A 17224-nucleotide genomic window follows, 5' to 3' on the forward strand; every position below is an offset into this window, starting at 1 on the left:
CAAAAAACCCCCCCAAAAAACACCTTATTATCAAATAGATAAATAAATAGAAAAATATGACATTTTAACTTTGGATGTGCTTATTCGTATGCATGTCCTTTACACAGTCTCAGTATTTATTACATTAAAAAAAATTGTAAAGGCCTTGCAGTTTCTAGCCCTTCCTCCCAGGGCTTAGAAATCTTCCAAGCAGAGCATGTGAGTGGAATGGAGCGCTCATAAACACCGCTCCTCACTCCCTTCCTCTTTAGAACCAAGGCTTTTATTTCCCCAGTCCACTCTGCTCCGGTGCTTCTAATTCTGCCGACAGTTCCACTCACGCTCCTCTGCTAGTGTAAATCGCTTCCAAAATGCGAACCGGTTTCTTTGAAATCGGGTACCCGGTTCCTGCTTTGGTACCGACGAATCGGATACAAATATCAGGGATCCGGTTCCAGTAAGTACTACTACGTTTTTAGTAAAACTGATTATTAAAACATTCATTTCTGTCAAAAATACATTTGATAAGTATAATTGACACGTTCACACTTAGGATAAAAAAAAGGTCTGCAAAATATTTATTACAGCAATAGCAGGGGTTTTATTTTTTCATTATTTATTTTTTAATTATATTTGTTTCCCTGGAGAATAATTCAGTCTCACTTTTGCATGAAGTGTTGAAAACGCTTTGGGTAAAGTGAATCTTCTGCATCTCGAGGGGATCATTCGCAAGACAACCCCAAGCCGAACACGACACGATTTCAGCTATCTAAAAAGTAAATTAACCCCAAGCCGATGGGGTCGTATTTCAGCTTGGGATCCTAGCATACACTGACCCTTTTGTACATACCATGTGGGTAAAGAATTTTTCAATTGTATAAGCTTTGTGAAATGTGCAATTAACATGGTTCATATACAAGCACACAATGGCTTTTGCTGGTGTAATACAACTCTTAATGTGCAAATTGGATATTATTGATTAATTTGTTAATTTTAATAATACAGGGCGATTTCATAGATTGCACAATATTGTCAGAGCATCGCAAAAGCTGCATCGTTTATGGATCATATCTTATATGTACAGTGTCAAATATGTTTCCTTTGCAAAACAGCTTGTGGAGCAGGTGTTGGAGTGGGAGCGATGCCAGAGGCTTTTCGCGCTCAGGCACTTTACCCACTCCACTCCACACTCCTAGCAAAATGGTCCCGCTCCACTCCGCTCACATGCTCTGCTTACAAGGCCCAGTAAATTATTACTACTGTATGTATATTTGAACTCACATCTGCCCAATAAGTGAAACATCATCGTTGTAGATACAAAACTTTGCATTGCTTTCAATTGAAGCCTCATTTAAATACATACCTAATGCTTGTGAGAAAAATTCAACCAAAGCATGCAAAACACATTGGCAAAATAAGCCCTGGCTCTTACCTAATACCCCAATGTATATTTATTTTACTTTTAATAACTATAGTTAACCTCCTCTACCTCCATTTTACAGTGTTTATGAACTATTATACATACCTTCTGAGGTCATACCCAAAACCCCCGGACCATGCAAAAACAACTATATCTACTGTAGCTGCCACGCAATTGGGGAATATAATGAAATTATCATTCCACATTCCAGAGACAACCCTGACTCTGGATTCTCCTTAATGTCTTATATATTATAAGATTGAATCCTCTCATCGTCATACACTAAAATAAGATGCCTCAGATGACAAGCACAACAAGCATAGAAATAAAACTCAAACTGCAGATAAAGAAGTCAAGCCACCCACAAAAGAAAAGCAATTTAAAGTCACCTCATCATATTTGAATTTTAAAGTATACAATGTTCTTTTCCACTTTAAAGCAACAGATAAATATATATTTTGGGTGTCACGTATTTAAAACATTTTCAGCTATTTATCCAGCTATTTACCACTGTTGATTTTAGACACTTAGGGCTATTACTCCAAATTGCCATGTCATTTAAATTGGTTCTTATTCATTTCCTTTCAGAAAAAAAAAAAATGTATAAAAAAATAAATACATAAATGTAGAAACACTTTAAAAGTGGCAGCAAACTAACAGAAATCCAGCCCAGTCTTTTGGTTCTGTTTCTAGCAATTTACTTTACACCAATTTGAATTTAACTCATTCATAAAGAATTAAAAACAATAAAAATAAAAGTGTAGAATTTTGTAATAACAAGCTAAATAAATAAATAATTAAATCAATTCCAGCACCAGCACACCCCTCATACACCAACACAAAAATGAACAGAAATTACTTTCAGTTTTCTTTTAACAAAATGTTAATTAAAAAAAAAAATCATTAATAATGTACCATCTCTGTGCTTTACAGCAGAATTCCTTTCTTTCTTTTTTTTAATTTTGAGAGAATAATAATCTTCTCTCAGTCAAATGGGCATAAAGTACGGTAAAGACTTCAGTCAAAGCATGTTTCCTAATTAAAAATGCAGAGCATCTAATGAGCTGTATAAATAAGATTTTCATGTATTATACACTGTTAACAATTGCCTATTTGTCTTTAGGTTAATTAAATATTGTACGTAAATAAACAAGTGTATGTCTTACCTGCCTGCAATTGATATGCTGATTTTTCTTAGAGGCTGCTTAAATAACTCAGTAAACCAGTCACTCAAGTGCTAGAGCTTGCAATGCATTCTGGGCTAATTACAACATCCTTTTTCTTATTTCAGGGAAGATGACCTGGCTGAAGAGGAAGCTGTGAAAGACCTGAATAATTGCACTCTTCAAACTCTATAGGTCTAAGCACATCAGATTAGTTATTCGCTGCAGTTACCATAACAACGACTGCAGTTCTGCATACTATTTTCACCGCAAAGGGTAACACCTTTTTTTTTCTCTTACCCTGTAAGTGAAAACCATACTAGCACAGGACACAAAGTGCTATTTCCACTCTTGTTACACTGAAAGATTAAACTGGTCTGAAACCCAATGAACCACCAGTGGCAACACATTTAGTTTTTGTTAATGTTTTCTACGCTGTGTACAGTATGTCGTATCCCCCATTTGCATGTCATTATAGTATGATGCTAATCTGACCAGTTGCATCTGGACTACGGAATTCTTGTACAAACTGACAAGAGCACCAACAAGTGTTCTTGAATTCTGTCAGTGCCCCTGTTGCTTCCTTCCTTAAGCAGCGCTGCCTGCTTGTAACTGATAAAGCCTTGCGAAACTGAAACAGTTATTATCTGCACACTATCTGTTTGGCACGGATAACGCTTACCTGACCACAGAGCAGGTGCAAGGGCCTTGCAGTTTGAGAATTGTTAGATCAAAGTCACTTTACCTATCTGTGTCACATCCTGTAGTAACAGTGCACTTGAATTATACACACCTTAAAATGTCAGACAGTAAGAAAGGGGAAACATGCCCATAAGAAGAAAAATTGAATCTCCCTGCATGGCACTGTGTGGGCTAGTTTGAAGTGTAAAATGCATTAGGAAAGAAAATCACACAGTAATTCATTGGAATAACATAATGCACTAACAGTACATTGATATTTTTTTGTTCACAAACTCTTTGCATTATGTCAATGCACCTTTTTATCCATGGAATGGAAGTTATGTTATTTACATGACCAGATAAAAAAGGAAGAATAATACACTGAAACAATGAAGAATTAAAATGTTGTTGTTTTGTAATATAAGATTTCTAAAACCCCTTCATTTCAGTTACATATTCTGGTCTAAGGCACATCAATTCTGAAAAAAAAAAAAATTATGAGCAAAAGGGAAATGTGAAACAGGTTCAATTAGCGAAAGTGTGATTATGATGTTCTTTTTGACCTTATAAAATTAGCAAAAGCAGGCACAGTGTGAAAATAGGGCCCTATGTCGACATTCTATATTGAAAAACATTATGACTTTTATTGCTGACAATCCTTTAACCTTCTTATGGCAGGACTGGCCCCCAACAGCATCCATACATATACATATACATATACATATACATATACATATATATATATATATATATATATATATATATATATATATATTTTTTTTTTTTTTTTTAATTATTATTATTATTTTGACCCCTTCAAATACATACTATCATACAGAACTGATCTAGGAACGTTCCTCATCCCTGAATTAACCAGATACCAGTTCTATTGTATTGTTATTAAAATGAAGAATCAAACAATCTGAATTAGGCATCTAACAGCATGTTGTGCCCTCTAGTTCACATGGGCATGATTTGTGCATTGTGTCACCATTTTGACTTCACCATACCGTGACTGAATAATCGGAATCAGTGTTTTGTTTGGTTTTTCGTAATAGTGAAGAGAATTGGTAATGGGTATTCATATAATGTGTAAATAAATAAAATACAGTATTTTGTGGCCCTTCCATTATTTCTTTTTTAGTTTGGCATGACTTAGATCCTTAACTTTCCCACAACCAGGAGTGTAGAATCTCGAGGGGTTGTTCTGGAGTGAGATTTGTTGTGAAATAAATGACCCAATGCAGCTTTAGCATGCTCAAATTCCACAGTTTCAGATGTAAATAAGCAATGCTTACAAATGAATGTTGGAAATGAAAAGGGAGTTACACTTTTTTACATTTGTTTTCAAAAAACATGTTTAAATCAGTTATGCTTTTCACTACAGTAGTAAAAATGTCTCTGTGTTTATTTTAAACAACACACTCTATTCTAGATTAGGTGCAATTACAACGTTCAAAATTCTGTGTCTAGACTACCAAGGTAAAGGATAATAATGGCTTAAAGACTAAGGTAAGGACTACATTTTGAACAAATGGTTTGTAATGAGCCTACGTGCAACGCTAAATTTAGCAACATTACAAATGACCCCCATTTTAAATTAACATAGCTTACAAAACAAGTGCCCTGGTAAATGACCTCATCTATATATTTTTAAACATGTGATGTAGAATACCAACAAGCAACAGGCAGGGCGATAAAAGAAATTGCACATATGCTACAGAGGAAGCAAAAAGATGAGCTGAACTTTGCTAAACATCTCCACCCTAGAACTAGGAAGTTATTATTATCCAAGTGGGGGAGGCTAGGCAATGCCAAAACTCTGTTTAGTCAAGTGTTACTGTAATTATAATGGCTATTGTACACATAATTCTTGCAGTATAATGTTAATTATATTTTGACTTCATCTTAATGTATGTTAAGGCTATACAACTTAGTAGGCTATAGCACAGCTATGAACACCAATGTTTTATCATTAAGTTTATAAAGCATAAAACAGACACTAGATATATATTTATATTTTTAAACGTTTGTAAATCTATCATTTAAAGTGTTTATATTAAACAAAAGTACTGACATAAATGCAACTGTAACTGCTTATAAATTGATATGAATAATTAGTGATTTGTTTAAATGGCTGCACAAAGTGTATACGTTATCTGATGAGTAAACGTGTCAAACTGTTCCCAGGGATTGTTTTAACTTGTAACTTGTGAAACTTGAATACATTAAGCAGTTGTGTCCAGTCCTGTAACTATTTTACAATGTGCAAACCTGAATCGAAAGCTTTCTTATCATGAGAAGCTTGTCTGTTTTTTGCTGTCAATTTGTAGCTGTATAATTCAGATGTAGTCTTGACTGCAGGATTTCTAAGCCTGATTTTCTCCATTTCAATCTTAATATTTCAAAGGGATTTTTTTTATTATATGTCATGCTTTAAAATTCAATAGACAGCACTGGCTTATTTCTGTGTGTCAATCACAATTCAGAATGAAATGTATAGGATGAACATTTCATGCCTGGTCTTACAGCATGCAACCACTGCTTGACTCAAACAGCACCCACAGAGAAGACTGGTCCCAAAACTTCACAATCATCCAGCTGATCTACTGTATATTTGATCAAAGAAACAAACATAAGCACCTACGGTCATACAACTACATACAGTAATATGCTACGGTTAGTGAATTTGTAATACCTTTGGGATTCATAAACACATAAACACAAAATACTTTGGACTGTTCCCAGTTCCAGTCAGGTTCAATAAATCAGGAGAGATTGCTGCTTCCCTATCCAGTAAGGATTACCCATCTAAACTCTCACTCCAAAACACTGTTCCAAGGGAAAGTGTCTGTGGCAGTGTCTCCTACCGTGCTCCACTGTTCTCAATGGAATGCAGGAACGGAAGTTTGAAAAAAGGGGAAGATAGCTAATTTCACCCTGAACAGTCATTTGCCATTTTGGACTGAACTGTCCTGCACTGTTGTGTGTGACTGAGCTGGTGCTCATAAAAACTCATCCTGTTGTTTGAACCTGCTCTTTCTATAAACCTTTATTGACAACTGTTCATAAAATCCTACCCTAATAAGGGCCACAACTGTTATGGGCTCACCCAGCCTTTTGTGACCTCACCTCTGACTAACTCATTACCTTTGACCACTTAGAAATGTTTTTGATATTTTTACCACCATTTTGAAATGTTAAAACAGAACTTTGTAATTCAACAACACGGTGTACAGTCTAGTCTCTTTAACTGAGGCACACCGAATCATCACAAGCCGCTCGTGGTATCCAAGAGCTATCTCAAGCTTTTCCATAGCTTGATTTACAGCTTGAGCAGAACTGAAAAAAGGACATTTGAGGATAATGCTAAATACATCTGTAATCTAGACAAGGAAGCACTGAGGAGGGGTTTATGTTTTGTAAAGGCCTCTGCATTCTTTTGTTAATAAACTGGCATTTGCAACATTTAAAATGATTAAAACAAGCTGGAGCTGTAAGCCTCCACTAAATGAATTGGCTTTTTTTGTCTCATGGACCCCCCCTGTGCTGAGACGGAACAGTAGTATTGCCAGTTCATTTGTTTTTTTTATTCACACCAATTTGTATGTGCTACAGATCCAGTCATATAACTTGCATGAGTAACAGTATAACATGACATCCATTTATTATAGAGGATGTGTGAAAAAACATGCAACTGAGTAAGAAATATCAAAATATTATGAAAAAATAAACTTACTTGACATGCGCTCAACAGCTCTCGCTGCACGACCTGGCAAAACTAGGCCTGTTTTAGCATTTCCTTAGTGGATGCCAGGAACTGAAATGATATTCCTTGCCTTTTAAGGCTTTCTTCTCAGTCCTGGCTCAATACTTTGAACTGACTGCTACGGGCTTCTAGTAAGTAGAGTTATAGCGAGCCACTTTAAAATTGTTAGGACGGTCATATGCTGAAAGGTAAATTATTGAATATGTTATGCAAATATAGGCAGCAATGCGAATTAACAAGACATTTTCAATGGCTTCACTGCAACACCAAAAGCTGTGGAAACTAGCACCACTGCAATTACCTTAGGATAACAACTATGGAATGCAAACAGTAGGGCACACATCTTCCTAATAGCATTCCACACTTAAGCTTCCTATAGTAACCATTTGTTTTTGTGGTGCATCCACTGTATAACCAATAGAAGTTACAAAGACAATAAAACTTTCCACTGGGTGTGTTGGGCCCTATTCACACACCGTTATTGTAGTCCCATTTTGATTAATTACAGTAAAGTTCATTAAACAGTTTTATAAGTTTGCATTCATTTTCCAAAGCACTGTTAATAAACACAGTTAATAAATAAATAAATAAATAAATAAATAAATAAAACAGTCATTAAGAAAAAAAACACATTCATTAAAACATTCCTTAACGTTTTGTGAATAGAGCACGTGATAGAGATAACATCAGGTTGTTTGCATAACACATCTTATCACACCATTATGTCGATCTATTAATGGTCAGCGGGTGGGTGTTTGTGATCTTCTGGTTTGCTATAAAACCAGAATTGTTCATGCTGCGTTCACCAATCAGTATGAAGGTGTGTACTTAATTAATCAAATGAATCCCACAAGTCATTCACAAGTTACTAGTCCCACCTTTCATACAAACATCCATCCATCCATACTAGGAAGCTGCAAGTTACAATCTTGCACATGTACTGAGGATTAGATTCTGTGACAGAACTGGTCAGGTTCAGAGGCACAGGTACTGATAGAAATGCAGGGTATGCCTAGTTGCCAAACGTTTCCAATTCACCTGTTGAAACATGTCACAGAGATACGACTAACACTGTCAAATAAAGAAGCCAATAGTTTCTACATCACTCTAATATACAGTATTCATCCAAAACGCATTTCAAATTAAAGTGACATACAGTATATCAATTAAAAGCATTGGTCAAGTAGGCCCAGTGCCCGGTAGAGGAGATTAAACTTCAATAAAAGGAGATGTGTCCTGCAGTGACATTTCTTTGGCATAAGAGACTCATGAGCCTTCTCGGGTATTTTGAAAATGTTTAGTCCTTAACTGTTAGTGCTAGAGATTTATTTAATCTTTTTTAAAAAATGAGGGGATAAAAGGTCTACATATTAATAATAAAGAAATCCTACTACTGTTACTCAATGAACCCTTTAAATCACTTAATATATTTAGTAATAAAAACATAAAAAAAACACTGGTCACTGTATTGGCCTGAAGACAGTTTTGTGAGTTTTAGGTCACCTTCTTGACAGAGCTGCTGTTTTCAGTGCGAGAGTTACTTGAGGTTTTTCAGAATCTGAGTGGCCTACAGTACGTGTTATTTGAGAGGTTTGCAGTGGTGACCTGGCTGCTAGAAGCGCCCAGTAAAAATAAATGGCAGCCTATATTTATTCAGTTAAGTGTTAAAATATTTTAAACGCTATGTGATCAATGTAAATGGTTCAGTTCTTTCTTCTTCTTTTTTTAACAGTAAGCTCTATTCATTAAACTTGTTCAGTCTTGCTTTATTAGTTTTTAGCCTGAGTAAGGTTTGGTTAAACCCTTTTAGTTTTTTTTTTTTTTTTTTTTAAGAAAGGGTTCAGATATTTTTGTCAATCTACAGAGCAAACCCATAATAGAAACCCATGTGAGCTAAATTTCATAAATGTGATCGAGATATTTAAAAGATCACCTGCTGTTTCTTACTACAAAGAGAAGAAGATGAAAATAATCAAATTATTGTTCTCATAAAACAGTTAAAAATAAAAATAAAAACTACTAAGGAATCAAACACACCACCTACTCACAATTCTCTTAGAGTTTTAGCAGGGCTTTGGTATTCATATTACATTTGAAATATTAGTGTTAACATAAATCCTTTCATTTATATACTGGAAACCCTATAAGTTTTCTTTGTACCGAATTGGGATTTGACTCATTACATTTTAAACAAAACTGTGTATCTGATCTTGTTCCCCATTGACTCTGAAAACAGGAACATCATCTGACTTCAGCTTCCTTATTTGGGATTTACTTTAAAAAGGGTATTTCTGTGTGGAATTATTATTATTTTCTTTAACAATATATTCTTTACAGCAAAGGGTTGTATACCTTAATAGATAGAACAGTTTCTTTTGTGACAAGTGAAAACTATTTTAAAATGACATTTTCATTAAAGAGCGCTTACTGTATGTCAAGCTGAGCCTGAGCACGAGGATGAAATGCTTTGACAAGGGTTGCTAAACTTCTGTATCTGGATATTACACCACTGATTCAGGCAAAATAGGTCAGAGGTATCTACAGCATACAACACAAATTCAGCACTGATGCGAGGAAACAGAACTGAACAACAGGCGTGTGCTGTTTCTCTGATGAAACTAGTTTTCAACTGACCAGCCACAGAATGCTTTGGTTTGCTGTCTGCTATGTAGTTGAGTCTGAGGTAGCCTGTAACCACCCATGCTCAAAACATACTTATCATCGTGGCTGATGGAAATCTGTCAGGCCAGCAATAAGTTTTGCAGTCTGCAGCTTGCCCTTCTCTAGCAACACAGGCCGGCTTTCATCTTCAATCAAAAACAATGCTGCTGCCTATTCTTATCTAAAGTACAAGTGGATTTCTACAGCACTGAATGTCAGCAAATTACCATGACCTTGTGATCACCAGATCTGTAACCCATGCTGTATAGTACTTTCTTATGACATTCAGCGAATCAGATACAAGAGACCCACTGTCACAGGGGGGCCATACCAGAGACAGATGCCTCAGTGTCATTACTTTTCAAGGAGGACAGACACTGAACTCTGCAATACTGCCTTCAGAAAGAAGAAATTCAGCAGCACCTAAACCTATTCTAGAATTATTACATGTTCGAATTATTGCTCCACTAATATCAATAATTGATAGCTCATTGATTACTGTCAGTATTTTAACCCGTGTTGAGGCAATATATTATTGGAGTCTCTTTCATTAACAAAAGGACAACACTGGTTCTGTTTTTTTATTGATTTGTTTTAAATACAGCTCCTGTTTCACCGCATCTCTAGAGATCCTCTCGTATTATTGCAATGGTATCAGGTTAGTGACTCTCCTGTATTATTGTGAAACTGTGATTTTAGGAGCTAATTGAAAATCCTCAAAATGTTAGATTTCCCAAGGTAGATTTCTTAAGTAGGCTTGCTGGGGGCAATGTATTGTTTTTTTCAGAAGATATTTATATCTTGACCCATCTCTTCTCTCATTCTTCCTTACATGCCGTTTCCCAACATGCAATACTGATGCTGGGGAACAACCAAGGCCCAGGGAGGGTCCAGTAAGTACAGAAAATTTAAAATGTGATTTGTCTACATTTGCACAGTTGATTTGTTATGAAGCAGATGTCCACAATGGTTTATTATATGATACAGAAAAAATAAATAAATAAGCGCAGTTGGACATGCCAAACAAAACAAAAAACACTAAAGATTATTTTAAATACAAAACTAAAAACACTAAAGATGATGTTAAATACAAAACTAAAAACACTAAAGATGATGTTAAATACTTAGGCTACTGTTTAATGTCAACACTCATAGGTTTAGTGTAGTTGAATTTGTGTCACACATCAACCCAGTTACCAATCATAACAAAAATCCTTGGGTGTGACTGTGACTTCATAAAGCTACTTCCTCACTGCATCGCCAAATATCTCTCCTCGTCTGTTACAGCCATTTAAGGTGAAGTCAATACTAGCTAGCAAAAAAACACATTGCTTTTTAAACTGGCACGGCGCCTCATTTGGAGGCAGTGAATACATTTTTAACATTCAGAAATGGCAAAAGTTTACTTCCTTAAATACATGTTTTTAAGGAGTAAGTAATTCATTTATTAATATTCTTTTCATATTAAAGGTTATCTTTAACATTCAATATTATTGCTATAAGAACACCATACATAGACTATTTTTAACCAAATATATTACACACAGAAAGTCTTGAGAGATCTGAAAATTACAGTACCTGTACTGTAAGTCTGTTTTTGGTGAGGGGGGGGTTCAGCTCAGATTCCAGGTAGAAATAAAAAAAAATGCATAGCCAAACTCCCCACAACTTGTTGCATGGAGAATAAGGATTGCATTTACCTTAGCTTTGTGAGCAATGTACAGCTTCAGTACCCAATAAGACATCACTGTCCAGAAGGATTCAGGCTGGTAGATGGCAAGCCTGGAATGTCTGAATGCTTCAGCACATCATGTGCTTTCTAATGTGCTGGCACAAGTCATTACAAGAATCAGTCCTCCAAGCTTCAGCTAAAAATAAGGCTTTTAAAATGTAGTAAAGCTATCCATTATGCATATAACTATTATAGTTATGAATGTCAAACCTACTCTAAGAATAACTTTAGCAGGAACTTAAACATCAGTTGCAATTAATAACACCCCAATGGTTAATAATCAAAGCCATCCTTTAATTTTGAAGAAATGTCTGTTTATTGAAGCAAAGGTACTGAAAAAATAGAGACGACAAAGGTATTTTTGCTTTTAAGTATATCAGTAACTATGGGCTCGATTCCCAAGAAGTGGAAAATCATGTATCCACATAAAGTATGTCATTATAAAAAAGAGGCAGAAATGTAAGCTTCAGTATATGTATATCAGTTTCATAAACATCAACCGATATATGTAAAACAGTAAGTCTAATCAATACATCACAAGACATATATTCAATATTGGAACAGACTGTGTGCTTAGAATAGCCAGTTTGTCTCTTCTTGATAAACAGAGCCTTCTTACAAAACAAATTTAATAATATGGCTAAAGAAAGAAAGGGTCAGTAAAAATGTGCCTACCGTAAACACAATCTACCATAATTATGCTCCCACATTTTAAAGAAAAACACTTCAGCAGGAGTACACCCACTTCCACAGAGGATTAAGCTGCCACTCACATTGTTTTAACTTTATCTGGGGAGGGGGGGGGGGCTTAATTAACAACTGCATCTGGAACATGTTTGCATATTGTTATGATGTTAAATAAACACTACTGCGAGTACAACACTTCATCAAACGTTCTACATGAACTAAAGAAAAGCCAAGCATGGGTCACACATGGGTCAAATGACTTTGGAACGAATTACAAGGCCTTAAAAGAGACAAAGATTCTGCCTGGTTAAAGTCATGAGGAAATGAAAGGGGCAACTGTAAAACTGAAAGTTTGATCTCCATGAAATTGTTGTAATAAAAAATGGTTTATTAATCAACTGTGTTACTTGTGCTGGTCAATACTGTATATTAGATAATGTATTACATGCAAGATTAATACAATACTCCGCATGGAATAGCCTGGAGGTCGTCGGTTCGAGTCCAGGCTATTCCACTGCCAACAGTGGACGGGAGTTCCTAGGGGGTGACGCACAATTGGCCAAGCAAACCAGCGACCAGCGACCCCTGTAGACTGGCCGGGCGCCTGCGGGCTTGCCTGTAAGCTGCCCAGAGCTGCGTTGTCCTCCGACGCTGTAGCTCTGGGTTGGCTGCATGGCGGGCCTGCAGAGTGAAAAGAAGCGGTTGGCTGCCGACACACGTTTCGTAGGACAGCGAGTGTTCGTCTTTGCCGCTCCCGAGTCAGCGCGGGGGTGGTAGCGGTGAGCTGAGCCTAAAATACAATTGGCTATTTCAAATTGGGATAAAAACGGGGTAAAAAAAAAAAGATTAATACAATAAACATGTCCGTCTCTTCAATTATATGTTAATCTAATAGTGATTAGTACTGCACTGAAAATATGATCATTCCTACTGAAATTGAACAGCGCTAGTGAAAATGCTTCTATGAAAAAGAAAAATTTTAACTGGGTTTCCTAAATCAGATTTCTGAGGACAATTGATTACTCAGCAAATCCCTATCTACCCCTTACAGCAAATACAATCCTGAAGCTATTATCTGCATCTTTTCACAAAATCCATTTGAAGTACAACATATTAAACTGCATGCGATAACACACACAGTCAGGCTCTTCACACAGCAGCCCTGAAGAGACTACCTGTACCTGGCTCTAATTTACAATAATAGCCAGGTGCAGGTGATAATTAACCAATAAATAAATACTGTATTACTTCAATTTGGCACCACAGCGTTTATTTTAAATTGATCAAAATGACTACAGCCCTTAAACGAGGGTGGCGATTATACGAGGGCGGCCTTTATTAATAATACTATGCTTCACAAATGCTGCAATATTTTACTACATGATTTAAGGCATTTTAGAAGCTGTGCCATGAGAGGCTCCGATCTGCAGCACTATACTCTTGTGTGTTTTTGGGGCTTGAATACAGTACATTTACTGACAGTTAACGAGAGCCAATTAGGTGGGAGTTGGGAGGTCAGGGAGTACTGTACCAGCGAATCAGGAGTGTGTATTGGTTGCTATCGGGCGGGGCAAGAAGAGGAGAGAGAACGTTAGTTGAGTTGCAGTTGTTTTTCTTAACGAAAAATATTACCTCTGAATATCGGTTTGATTTCTGTTAAAGCTAAAATATATCCTACTCGGTTATTATTTATTTTTCTCACTCTGATTTACCTGCTTGTTTGTAATTTCTCTGTAAGAGAAACCAAAACTAAATCTTCTCATAGATAGTAAGCAAGTTTTTTTTTTATATATATAAATATAATTGTACAAGACTGAGTAAAATTCCAATCGAATAAAAAACAAAACAACTAAACCCCCTCAAGGAGATATCTTCAGCCAGCTTTCGGATAGCACTTAGAGTGACCGGCAAAGCTCTGTTACTCTGAGTTTAAGTTTTCACCATCCAAGCTGAGGACGAGGTAAACAGACAGCCCTTGTTTTATTCCCTGCTGTGTTGGCACTGAACTCTGCTGGGGGAAAAAAAAGGATGTGAAGGACTGCTGTACTGTAAGTAGTTCATCTTGGCCTGTGATAGCTTTGGCTGTCACAGGCCAGGGTCCCGGATGCGGACAAGTCAGCCCTGTTGGACGCGCCATACCTTTGGACCAGCGGTAGAGGAGATACTGCAATGCTTCCATAGGGAGCGTGAGGCTTCTCGACAGGTGGCTGCAATGCTCCCTTCCCGTGCTCCGGTACAGGACAGGATGAGATGCTGGCGTCTGCCTGTGACTACGGTAACCAAGACAGTCCCGATCCCAACTGCACCTTCTGGCAACCTGAGGTACTGCCTGCAGGCTTCTGCGGCAGCTAACACCCGGGGCTGCCCGCATGGACGGGGGACGCAGGGAGGGGGAACAGCCTCAGCAGCCCCAGCTAGGCCCCTGAAAGCCTGCGGCCTCAGACCCACCGATTCTCACAACACAAGCTGCAAAACTGGCGCATTTGCACCTCAGACTCTTAGGGGGCTCACCACCATAGAAACCTGTTTCGCGCTTCGAGGGATCACGGTTACAACCGTGAGTGACCCTCTAGAGGTCTTGGTCCTCAGGCATTACTTCTCAAACAAGCCATACGCCTCGTAGAACACCTATCAAGAGGAGGGGTTCTACTCAAGGTATGTTCTAGTGCCAAAAAAGGACTGGGGCCTTCGCCCCCCTTAGACCCAAGACACCTCAATGGGGGTGCAGTGGATCAGGGTGCTGAATTATCTAGACGACTGGTTGATCTGCTCCCAGTCGCAGGACGGAGCAGTGGCAGCGCATCAGGCGAGACTGTTGCTCAACCTCAACAAGGCCAAAAGTCAATACCGGAGCAAAGTACAGTTTACTTGGGTCTCAGGCTGGATTCCCTTACAATGCAAGCCTACCTGTCGGATGACAGAGTAGCCGCTATTCACAACTGTCTAGCCCTGTTTCAACAGGAATCCACAGTACAATTGGTGTTGTGTCAGAAACTATTGGGTCTGATGGCCGCAGCTTCATCAACCATCCAACTGGGGTTACTCCACATGCTCCCGATCCAAGTGTGACTCAATGCCTTACGGCTACACCCCAAACGCAACAGATACTGTCGGTTGACAGTGTCTCACGGATGCTGGGAAGCCCTGGTGCAATTGGTGCAATTGCCTTTTATTCCTGTAATTAATAAAACGGCACAAAAGTGCTATTAAAAACTTCAAATTCTTGTGTCTGGGTCTGACTTTAAGGGGCTACAAACCTTAAAATTTGTGAAATCTTTCACAAAATATTATTTTAACCTGTTCAGTTTATTTCTCAAAGTCCAGGAAGAATCCCCTACATACAGAAGTGTCCAGAACATACATCTCATCGAAGAACAACTGTACAGTCTGAGCTGTCAGTCCCATTATCCCCTAAGGTTTTCCCTGTCAGTAATTTGTGAAAACCCATTAGTAAACTGCTGAAATACTTTAACTCTCAGTATCAATTACAAAAACAAATTGCCTTAATTGTCAGTACCTCATTTGCGAATCGACTGTCCACTTGCTATAGTAATGAAAATAGAAATTACCTTAAGTACTTGTGCATACCACAAAAAAAAATACAAAACTATAATGCTACACGTGTAAAGTTGAAAAGTTTCACATTTACAATATGAAGCGTGCCTTCTTGTAACATATAACAAGTTTAATCAAATGTAGATGAGCAGTTTACAAAATACAGATATTCACTGATGCACTGTTAATACAGTGAAGAGTGGGTTACCTTGACTTGCATTGACAGTATTGTACATGGGTTAAATTCCTTGTAATATGTACAAAGTTAAATCACATTTTGGTAAGCACTGTCGATCAGGTGTCACTGATGTGAAAAAGCATGCCACAAACAGATACTTGAACCATGCACTTTCTGTAATTATGCCTGTTATGAAAAATATGAATGTTGAATGTTGAAATGGTATTGTATGGGAGGTATGTTCATGCACATTTTATTTGGAATAATACAAAAGGTAACATCACTCTTTATTCTCAGATCTGAATTTTTGAACACCAAGATATTACCAAATGGTGCTTGAGGCAAATTTAATATGTACAACATACTGCTGCCATTTTCATTTGAAGAAACAATTGATCATTTAAACACGAGATGAGATACTTAAAATGGTAAGGATTTGTACAGTTAATGTTTTAAATTATTAAAGTAAGTTTTCACACGTTATGTAAATTCAGGTAAAAGTTACATAGCAACACTGTAGTATTCTGGAATGAATTAAGCAAATTAGCTCCAACAAAGGAGCCTTTCAATTTAATGTATCTCGATTTGTTTTGCAAACTACTACTTCCCTATTTTGAACAAAGGTTGCATAAAGTTAACCAGATGCAAAAGCAATTGTAATCATGCAAAACTGGTGTAGCTCACCTGGTGATCCCAAGAACAATGGCTTCAAAAACAATATTTTCATCCTGATGCAGTTATTGCTCTAAAACAGTATAGCAGACCTGTTGGAGTAAGAACAAAAAAAATCATAGCCCTGTCCTAGCCTCGTAAAGTTGCTGACAGTCTCGGTCTACTGAATTACTTTAAGAGGATCTCAGGATCCAAAATAAGACACTAAACCTTGGCTTTCCCTTGACTAATACATAGCACATTCACTCCACTATACTTCTAGCTGCAGAGAGCTGTCTGCAGCATATTTTTGTGACAGGTAACAATACAAAACGTACTGTTTAGTCCTTAAACTAATCTCCTACGTTTCTTGTTACTAGTTTTGAAATATATGTGTTGAGAGGCCAACATAAATTTGCATTCATTCCTCAAGCATCATCAAAAAAAAAACAAAGCTGAAATAATGTTTAAAATGAATACACTGATCTGCATGTCTTTACTCACTGTGTGTGTGAGTGTGTTCTCTATGGCAAGCCAAATGATCATTTACAGATATCTTAAAATGATCATTTACAGATATCTTAAAATGATCATTTAGATATCTTAAAATGAAATTTCATATATCTTAAAATATTTAAATATATCTGTAAAACATTTTGAGATATCTCAGATTGAATTAATATCTTTAAAACATTTTGAGATATCTGCATTATGCATTTTTTAAAGTATCTCAAATTAAGTTTAAGAT

At 37.0% G+C, this 17224-nt stretch overlaps 1 protein-coding gene across 3 annotated transcripts in view; it reads right to left on the bottom strand.

Moving 5' to 3' along the window:
* Window positions 1-16638, bottom strand: part of LOC117416582 (muscleblind-like protein 1) — a 78561-nt gene extending 61923 nt beyond the window's left edge. Inside the window, exon 1 of one of the 3 annotated variants that reach the window (XM_059034433.1) lies at window positions 16510-16638. The gene's annotated coding sequence lies outside the window, so the exon portion shown is untranslated. Of the gene's footprint in view, window positions 1-2565; window positions 2686-16509 lie in introns of those variants that run through there. The other 2 variants (XM_059034448.1, XM_034027766.3) reach the window with 2 other exon arrangements.
* Between the last annotated feature and the right edge of the window lie 586 nt (window positions 16639-17224).

Source organism: Acipenser ruthenus, chromosome 12 (genome assembly GCF_902713425.1).
Source record: "Acipenser ruthenus chromosome 12, fAciRut3.2 maternal haplotype, whole genome shotgun sequence".
Classification (NCBI taxonomy): domain Eukaryota; kingdom Metazoa; phylum Chordata; class Actinopteri; order Acipenseriformes; family Acipenseridae; genus Acipenser; species Acipenser ruthenus.